The sequence below is a fragment of the Numenius arquata genome, chromosome 1 (assembly GCF_964106895.1).
Source record: "Numenius arquata chromosome 1, bNumArq3.hap1.1, whole genome shotgun sequence".
Taxonomy (NCBI): Eukaryota; Metazoa; Chordata; class Aves; order Charadriiformes; family Scolopacidae; genus Numenius; species Numenius arquata.
The window spans coordinates 84,820,528-84,830,709 of NC_133576.1; positions in this window are offsets into that span (position 1 = coordinate 84,820,528).

Below are 10,182 nucleotides of genomic sequence, written 5' to 3' on the forward strand. Positions count from 1 at the left end.
ACCTCCCCACTCGAGACTCCCAGTTACCTGTGACCAGAGTCCTGGGAAATGCGCCCATTGATCCTCCATGTAATGAAGACCTAGTCATAAAATACTGCCTTTTAAAATAAAAAAAAAAGGAAATTATTTCATGAATGGGGAACTGCTATTGATTTGCCAGCGCAGTCTATGTTGTCTGGATATTTAACAACTCAATCAAAGCTACTGGCATCCCTTGCTTGAGACGTGTGAGACAGATTACTTCTCCAGGGTATCTCCTCCATTTATTTCAAATTTCCTGTTGATTCCTCCAGGTAATGTGCATAAAATCTAATATGTGTATATATATACACACACACCTTTTCTGGAAGGGCACAAACTTGATCAAAGCACCATTTCACCTTTCTGTCTTTCTATCTGGTCAAAATTTCTTCCAATGTTAAGGACTAAGAAGTGCAAGAAGACGTATGAGATAATCACAGCATGGCTGAGGTGGGAAGGCACCTCTGGAGACTGTCTAATCCAACTCCCCTGGTTAAGCAGGATCGCTTACAGCAGGTTGCTCAGGACCCTATTCAGTCAGGCTTTTAATATCTCTGAATTTGGAGAGTCAACCTCTCTGAGAAACCTGTTTCAGTGTCTGACCACCCTCACAGTGCAAAAGTTGTTTTCTTATGTTTAAATGGCATTTCCTGTGTTTCAGTTTGTGCCCATTGTCTCTCACTGGGCACTACTGCAAAGACCCTGGCTCTGTCCTCTTTGAACCTTTTAGGTATATAAACCTTATATATAATACCTTAGTTATATACACCTTATACATAGATACCTTTATGTACTTTCATAAGATCCCCCTGAGCCTTCTCTTCTCCAGGCTAAACAGACTGAGCTCTCTGTCCTTCCTCATAGGAGAGATGCTCCAGTCCTTTAATCATACTTGTGTCTCTTTGCTGGATTCTCTCTAGAATGTCCATGTCTCTCTTGTACTGGTGAGCCCAGAACTCGACACAGGACTCCAGACATGCCCCACCAGTTCTGAGTAGAGGAAGGACCACCTCCCTCAGCCTGCTGGTGATGTTTGCCTACTAGGATGCTGCATAAGATGCTGGTGGCCTTCTTTGCCGCAAGGGGACATTGCTGGTCGATGATCCACTTAGTGTCCACCAGGACCCCCAGGTCCTTTTCTGCAAAGCTGCTTTCCAGTTGGTCAACATTTCAGCCTGTCCCTGGTACATGGGGCTGTTCCTTCCCAGGTGCATGACTTCGTGCCTCCACTTCTTGAATATCATGGGGTCCCCACCAGCCCAATTGTCCAGCCTGTCAAGGTTGCTCTGAATGGCAGATATTGGGGTGGCTAAAGGACAAGGCCCTACAAAGGCAACCAGATCTAGGCGGCCCTACTTGAGCAGGGAGGTTGGACCAGATGATCTCTAGAGGTCTGTTCCAACCTCAACCATCTGGTCATTCTGTGAAGGTCATTCCAGTTATCTGAAGAAAGCATGTCATGTACTTCTTCCTGTTCAGGTGGTCTGTAGCAGACACCCACCACAATGAAATTCATCTTGGTCTGCCATCTATTCCTGACTGATAAGCTCCCATATGGCTCATCATCCTTCCCTAAGCAAAGCTCTGTACACTCCTGCTGCTCTCTCAAATAATGGGCAACTCCTTCTCCTTGCCTTCTTGGACTGTCTTTCCCAAAGAGCCCATATCCATTCATTGCAGCACTCCAGTTCATATGAGCTATCCCATCATGTCTCTCTGTCACCCCGATGAGGTCATAGCCCTGTGACTGCACACAGACTTCTAATTCCTCCTGTTTGCTCCCCGTGCTGCACAAGCACTTGAGAGAGGCACCCTGTCACTCTGAGTTCCCAGAAAGAATATGAGAGCTTCTCGCTTTCATCATCTCTGATGCTGCTCAGGCTGCTGATCTCCTGCAGCTCCTTCACCTGGTGACACGGACCCTCCACTAGCACCTACCTCCCAGGGGTAGGGAGGGAGCTCATGTCCTGCTGCCCCAGCCTCAGCAAGGGGTTCCAGGCACCCCGGCAGCCCCAGACCCAGGCCGCTGTGTCTTACTTTGGGAGCTCGGTCTTTCTGATGTGCTGGGGTGGCTGCTCCAGCAGGTTGCTGGGGACCATGCCCTGGGGGACCACTACTGCAGAGCACCATTTCTGGTCCCATTTCCCACGACCTTCTGCACAAGTGGCTGCCCAAACTGCTGTGCCTGCTGGCTGACTCTGCCATCTGCGCTCTCAGGTAGGGAGGATGAAGGTTTCTTGAAGAAGCTGAAGAAGATGTCTGGAGCTTTCCATAGGACCAGTGTGGATTGCACAGCAGGAACAATCCTCATGCTGTAGGATTTAAAGCAAAGTAGCTGCACTAAGCCACACTACAAGACCTGCGAACTCGCATCTGGCTTGAAGGAAGTTCATCAAAGCAGAAAAATGAAGAAACACAGAGAAAGGAAATGACAAGCAGTAGGCCAAGGAGCCGCAATCTGGAGCTGAGGTTTGGAAAGGGATGACTATGCTTCAAAGAGAGAGCAAGGCAGTTTCAAGCCAAACTGTTGGTAGAGAACAAAGCTCTTGCACAAATAAACAAGTGCTGACATTAGTGAATTAAGAGAGTGATTGTAAAAAAGAACCCCAAACAAACCAGGAAACAAATTCCTAGCAGCGTCTTTCTCATTAGGAAGGTGGCAAGAACTCCCCTTTCTCTCTCAAGCCAGTTCTGCACAACACCTGGACAAGCGATCATATGTACCCCTAATGACAATTTGAAGACTGGCATAAAAACAGCAAGGAAAGAGGAGTCGTAAATAGCAGATCTGAAAGATGCTTTCAAGCATCCAATGGAGTAGTTTTTCCCACAAACCACTTGCCAACATCCTGACACACAAACACCTCTATATTTATACAGTATGTGATTTATATCTTGCCAATTGCAATATACATCTCTTTAGGGATGGCTTCTATCCATACTGGCACCAGCAAAGAGCTCACAATATTTCTGCTCCTCAGAGATTAAAAAGAAAATAACTATGTGATGTGTCAAAGAGAGGTAACAGAAGCTGGATATATGTCAACAGAAGCCTTTTAGCACTAAAATACAGACAAGGTACCTGATATGCAGATCGTTCTGAAATTCATCACTTTTGAAGATAAAGCATGCAATTAGAAGGTTTTTCTTCTCTTTATGGGATGATTTATAATGCTACTTTCCTTAATAAGACATTGTGTAAATGTTTTTTCTTCTTATGGGATTTTACAGCTAAAACACTGTGCAACTAGTAGACACCTGTCATTTTCCTGTTTCCTTAATCAGGTTAGTGACCCAACTGCTGTGTGGTATATTCTGTGTGACAATGCAGAGACAGGGACAGTCTGTGCCCACCACAATGTCATCAGGTTGGACGGAGTCTCACATGTGTGTACAAAAAGGAAATATTCTCCCCGTTTCACAGGGAATTAGAGATGGCCAGGATTTTTCTTGCTTTTGTTGGAAAATGCCAACTCATCAAAATCAAACCTATTTTTAGGAAGCGTCTTCTAGAGTCTCCTGATTTGGGGCAGATGTTTGAAAACGCTGGAAGAAATTATTTTAATTTATTAAATTAAATCTCACCATCTTTTGGTGGACTGTATTCAAAAGGAAAACACATACTGAAAGTTAGGTTACCCAGTAACGCACACTGCGTTTGACTCCAATGCTATTTAGAGTAACCTGCCCCACATTATTTAAATGCAGTCCGTCCTTTTGAAGCTGGGCCACTTTCCAGCAGGAATACAGGAGTCATGGGAGTGGGTGGGAATACTAGCAAGGAGACTAACAGCTCTCGCTCTGAGTGCTCTGGATATGTACTCTGCTTTCTAAAGATACTTGCTACAGATATGATCTATTCTGCTAGTTTGCAAAAACTGGGGGCTAGTTTCACACCTTCCTTCTCCTGTGTAGAAAACAACCAGAACTGAGAAAATCACAAAATTCATGTAGAGAAACCCCAAATACAGCATCGCTCTGTGGCTTCATGGTAATGAGCCTCATGAGGGATGGACTGATAGGGGAGATCCTTGGCTTTTGTTTCTATCAATGGCCATTTATGTATTGTACATTAGACATATGTTGGGTAAAACGGGAAGGTGCAAGGACTAAAATAGCTGTTTTCCCTCTACTAGAGCCAAGTTCAGGTCCTAACCACTAACTTGCACAGCGATGTGTGCAGCTCTTTGTCCTTTCCAGCCCAGTGAATCCTGGATTCTTCCCTGCCACAGCCTGAAAGCTCCCTGCTGACAAGGTGCTGCCACCTTACTGCCCACCCTTTTTGCTAACCCTCCTAGACCCTGCCTCAAGGGGAGTCCAAGGGAAGTCTTGCTAAGGGTTTCCGGTGCTCCAAGCAACAGATCAAACAAGCAGGAGTTAGGTATTTATAAGCAAGGGAGTCTAGTCACAGCAGCAGCTACCACTGCGTTTTGCAAGGAGCCTGTGTGACCTCTTTTTTGTGTGTTTTGGGCACTTGGAAAGTCAGTGGGGTACCCAGGCTGGCCTAAGATGGTTATGAACTTTAGCTTAGCAGAGCTTTTCACAACCATAATTTTGGACTTAAAGCCTAAATTTTACCTGAGTCACATTTTATGTTCTGGAGTCTCTGGGGATATGGCTCATGAGCACCAAGCCAGCTAGTGCTGCACTCTGGGATCTTTGGTTTTCCTGTAGAGGACACAGCTCTTTCTTTCTGCGCTGTCACACAAAGCCACCATCCAGCCTGGTGGAGCTCCATACAACTGTCATCATCCAGAAGAGCAATACCCAGCACTTGGTGTTTTCCAAGTGTCCTACAAATGCTTTACAGTAACTAATCATGTGTATAAGCTGTGGATTACCTGTAAAATACTCGGTGACTTCAGCAACAGTGAGGGTATTACTGTCACACAAGGAAAGGTTTACTTCATGGTCCCCTTTCCTCCTATCACCCCCTGTCTTTGCTCTCCCTACAGCCAACTTTTTCTTCCTCTCCTGTCTTTGTTATCTGAGGCTAGGTGAGGGTAGAGCTTTTCTGAGACTTCTTTTAAAACACCAGCATTTTTTAGAGTTTCAGACTCCATGGATGAGTACACAAATTAAAATGTGAACTGAGAGAATAATTATTATAATAGAACTGGGTGAATAATTTTTCATTAGACTAGCAGTTCTGAAAAAACAGGAGAAAAGTTTATTTGACTCACAGCAAAATGGTTGTTGCCTTTTTCAGGTTTTATTTACATTAAGAATATAAATAAAATACAGATTTGAAAACATCTTTTTAGAAAATGCTAAATGAAACAGTGATTTTAGCAAATGTGTTTAGGTTTTTCAATTGAAAAAGATTTGCTGAAAACTGTAATATTGCAAAGAATGTCAGCTGACTTAAATCTGCGTTTTTGGTGAAATGAAGCTGCAATTGGATTTTTGCCCATGTTTATGAATCTCCTTACAGAACTAAACGAACACTCTTTATCATCACAGTTTACAGTGAGGAAACTGAACAGAAAGATCTAAGCAGTGTTTCTTGCTGAAGAGAGGACAGTCTTAGAGCAAGGACTGCATTTCAAGGAACCTTAGGGCTCTGATGGATCTTACTTAGCAATGGTGCCAGCAGTTGGCCCATACCTCTGCTTGTGGTTTCCATCTACCAAGTGGACACTGAAAGCGGCTCAACTTCAGCCTGACATAGCAGGATGAGCGTCCATCAGTTAGAGTTTACGTTAAAACATCAGTCTTGAAACTGCCAAAAGTGAGAAGCTGACACATGTTCACTTCAGCCATCCCTGCTCCGTATGTGATAACTTCTAGCAGAGGAAAAGGGCAGGGTTGGAAGGGATGTTACTCGTTTAAATGCCTCAGTAAGAATTCTTCTGCCAGTGCCCTTGTCTTACAAACCATGCTTCTTTATCTCTACATGATAAAGGATTACGTTGACTTTTCCAGGACTGCTGAGCCAAAAAAAAAAAAAAAAAAAAAAGCAAATGTAATTTCACCACTTATGAAGGTTAATGATGTCAATCAAAACCAAGAAATGCCCCTTCAAAACTCAGTTTCCTGAAGCTTGTAAAGAAAAAAATGGAGCCAGATATCCTGAATAGAGCAAAAGAAACCAGAGATAGCCAAAAACTTCCCCAAGCAGAGGAGAAATTTTTCACTGGGGGAAAGCTTGGTGAGCTGGTCCCTGATCTGCACTTTCTTACTTTCTTTGTGACACAAGTAGACATAACACAGAATCTCAGCCTTCCACTTTTATAGGTCATCAGGAGACAAAAGGATTTCAACAAATGTTGCACGTACATGTGTGTGTGTGCACCCTATTGGGCACTATTAATATATCATTAGTTAGTATAACTGATAAGGTACATTTCCCAAGACCTCTCTAAAGTTCTTCTGGTTAACATGCATAATGAAGGTCTGTATTAATTCTGTAGAGCTTCTAGATTAATGTAACGTACTGATTGTCATTAGAAGAAAATATACTCTGCAGTGACTTACATGTATGCCAAAATCAACACAAAATATTCTCCCCCCACATATTAGCAAATATTTTTCTGTCAGTTAACAAAAAGCCAAATATTTGAATATTTGAACCAAATATTTTCTGCACCTGTGTTCCATGAGGTTTGTATTTGATGGATTTGGTTTTGAATGAAAAAAAGATGCTTACATAGTCTAGTAAAATATACTCATGGATACAAACTTCTGTGTAGTACAAATTTGAAATCTGTTATGTACCCTCATCCAATCAATATTGTTGCTAGAACCTGAAGATGTAAAGAACTCATGTTCTCATCGCAGATGAGAAAAATAAAAATCATATGCATTATAAAAAATGTTAATAGATAAATAGCAGCTGATTATGCACAGACTGAATACTTACACTCCCAATGTCATGTAAGTAATGTATGTTAAAATAAACGTTGTATCTAGTAGCCCATTTTATGTAGGATTTACATTCCATATGTACATTTATATGTATAAGTGCAGTCTGCATGTTTGTGTGTGTATGTGCATTCGTGCACATTGCAAATTCTGTTAAAATGTTGCTCTCTAACATAAACCCACTTCAACGGCTTGAAGTGTCGGAATGAAGAAACGATCCCATGATGTATAAAAAGCCCACGTGTTCTGTTCTTACTCCTCTTTCCTGCTGGACTCGTTCAGGCGCTCACCTGGCAGTGCTGATCCGCAACGTTCCCACCTACAAAGCAACTGACGATGCTGCACGCAGACAGCAAGGTTGTTCTAGATCTCAGCTCTGTAATTATTTGGGTTTGGGACTGCAGCATCGCGTGCTTTTGTACAGCATAGAAGCAATAAAAATTGAGCACTTTATCAAAGGTCACAAGCAATGCGGTGAGGGCGACTTGTCCTACCCTGTCCTCGAGGTACCAACTCTGCCAGCTCTGCAGCGTTAGGGACAAAAACGGGAAACTATTCCTATTTCCAGTGGCCTTCCCTGGAGGAGGTGGGTCGGTACGATGCTCCAGGAATTGGCTTCCTTCAGGACTGTGGTTCGGAGCACCGCACGCACGCAAGTCTCATGCCATTCTGTGTACAGGGTGGCTGCCAAATTTTGATCTTCTCTAAGTTGCAGAACAAGAACGTCTTCTTCCTATTTCTACATTTCTGGTCTGGTTGAAGTAGAAGGATTTCACATTCGTGTCATGCTGCGTTCACACCCCGACCTGTAATCAAAAGTCTGAATGTTGAAGAAAAGGCACGGGACAAAAATACTCCGCAGCTGCCAAGTGCATAAACACAAGAGCGGTTCCAACAGCATATTTTTAAAATGTTTCATAAAAATGAAATTAAAAAAAAACAAATAAACACAAACCAACGTTATTCATTAACACCTGGAGTAAGATTTCACAGCATGTTATTATATTCTGAAGTAGTTACCACTTTGTTACTGATCCGGGTTGGTGAAACAGCACTCCAGCCTTGATTCCCTGGGCTTAGGTAACCGAGCGGTGAGTGGAAACCTGCGAGTCCTCTATTCAGTTTGGTAAACACGGGCTTGTCTGTCACTTCTCATTGTTCCTCTTCAAAGTACAGTCGCCACCTTATCTGGCAACAGCTTTCTTGAAGAGTGCTGCTCATGTGAAATAATCTTTCACCGAGGAGGCCAGCATTTCCCTAACACAAGAAGAAACATTTATCTTGCTGTTAATGGTTAATTAATTTTGAAAATGTATATTACAACACAATAAAAAAAAAAAAAAAAAAAAAAAGCCAGGCTGGACAATGGAACAAAATGTCCCTTCCTCAAATTGACTCCTATTTAGTTCTTCCAATGTCATCCAAAACACAGATAACTTTTCTTTCATGAATTGTTCTCCTGAATGATTTATACATGTTGTGTTATCTGAGGCCCTTTCCAGATCCCCTTGTGGTTTCAGCCAGCCATCAGCTGCATAATTGTTAATTTTAACACTATAAAAGGTTCTGATGCCGAGGAGATAAAGCGTTGGAGGAAGAATTAATTGAAATGTATCTTCCAATCACACTGGTTCCCTACTTCCAGTTCCACAAAAATTATACATTGGATTTGAGGTTAAAATAAATTTACATTTGTGCTACCCATAAAGCTTTCGGACTAGTAGAAAATAGATAAGTTAATTGTTTCTAAAACCCATAAAGGGTTTACCCTGAGAATAATTCAGGGCAGTCTCCTGTTCATAGCCCACAGCACCGTGAGCAGCCGGATAGAGGATTCTTCCCAAGCTACTGCAGACATAATTGGTCAGGAGATATGTGACAGGAGTCTTTTACAACAGCAGGTGATAGACTGACAGAAAAGGAGCTCAAGCTCCACCAATATTTAATCTGGATATTAAACACTCTATGCTTCCTAGAGCTACTAATACCTTTTTTTTTTCCCCCAATGTTTACTCTCTGCCTATATGCTTCAAGTGAAGTATTATGAGGTAAAGCTACCAGGTTTTGATTCTTTCATTTACATTTTTATTGTAATGATATAAATACATACAAAACATGCAAAATTATTTTTAAAGGCTATTTGGAGGAACACAGTTGGGGCAAATTAATTCAGACATCATGGGATTCATATTTAATTTATGGTTAGATACCTGTAAAAGGCCATCCTCATTTAACTGAGGACCCCAAAATAGGCTAAGAATACTGGCTACATCCCTGTTCAGCCTTTGTTTGAACAGTAGTGCTGTTAACAAATGTCTTTTGCCAGATTCTTTAGAAATGGATTTTTGATGTGTACTATGTATGTTTTCTGGGTGCAGAGGAGAGTAAAAAGAAGCAACAGGGTCTGATGCTTTATTTTTTCACCTTCTGTTCACACAGGTAGTGGGAAGCTGTATCAGAGCACCAGCTTCTCACCTGTAAAAACCCCAGTTCAGACCCTGCATAGGGAAAAAATTGTGGAGGTTTCATCTCAGAACTCAGCAAATGTTTGTCCACACAATAAAGACACCACATTTCTGCCGTAAGGAGATACAGTGTGAAAACAGCAACAAACTGAGATGAAGAGGGACTGGGAGAAGCTGGGAGGGAAAGCTTGCACAGCACCTGCCCACACTGTACTTGGATTTAGTCCATTTCGTGAGTCCTACTTTCATGGATACCAAATTCAACAAATACAGTGTAAGAGAAGACGGGTATTAGAATCTGCTTTATGCTAAGATGCATTATCACTTGAAGAACATTTTATTGTTTAGTAAAATGCTCAGTATTTTCCCTCACTATTATGCCTCTCAGAAAATAATAGCATGTTAGTTGTTTCAAGTCACAGAGAAAATGCAAGGATTATACATCTATAATTTTAGGACACAAAGGCACACAGTCCTGAAGAAAACAAAGGTGCCAACTGAGCTGAGAACATACTTAGATATTACACAGCATATTGTATTAAGAACATTAATTGTATTAAGCGTCATCAAAAGCTCTCCTCAGCAAAGCCCAAGTATACAGGGCATACAGGGCCAGAAATGGGCAAAGTTTAGTCATTACGATTCATGGAAAATAATTCCCATTTCTCAACAATCCGTGTCCTTAATTGCATTTTCCGTATAAGCTGAATGTAGGTAGGTAGAACTGTAGGCAGAATTACAATGCAGCAACAGAGCACCAATGACTTTCTAAGCCTGGGATATTGGGTATTTAATTTTGCTTTTAAATCCATACTGTTGCGGGCACTTATGC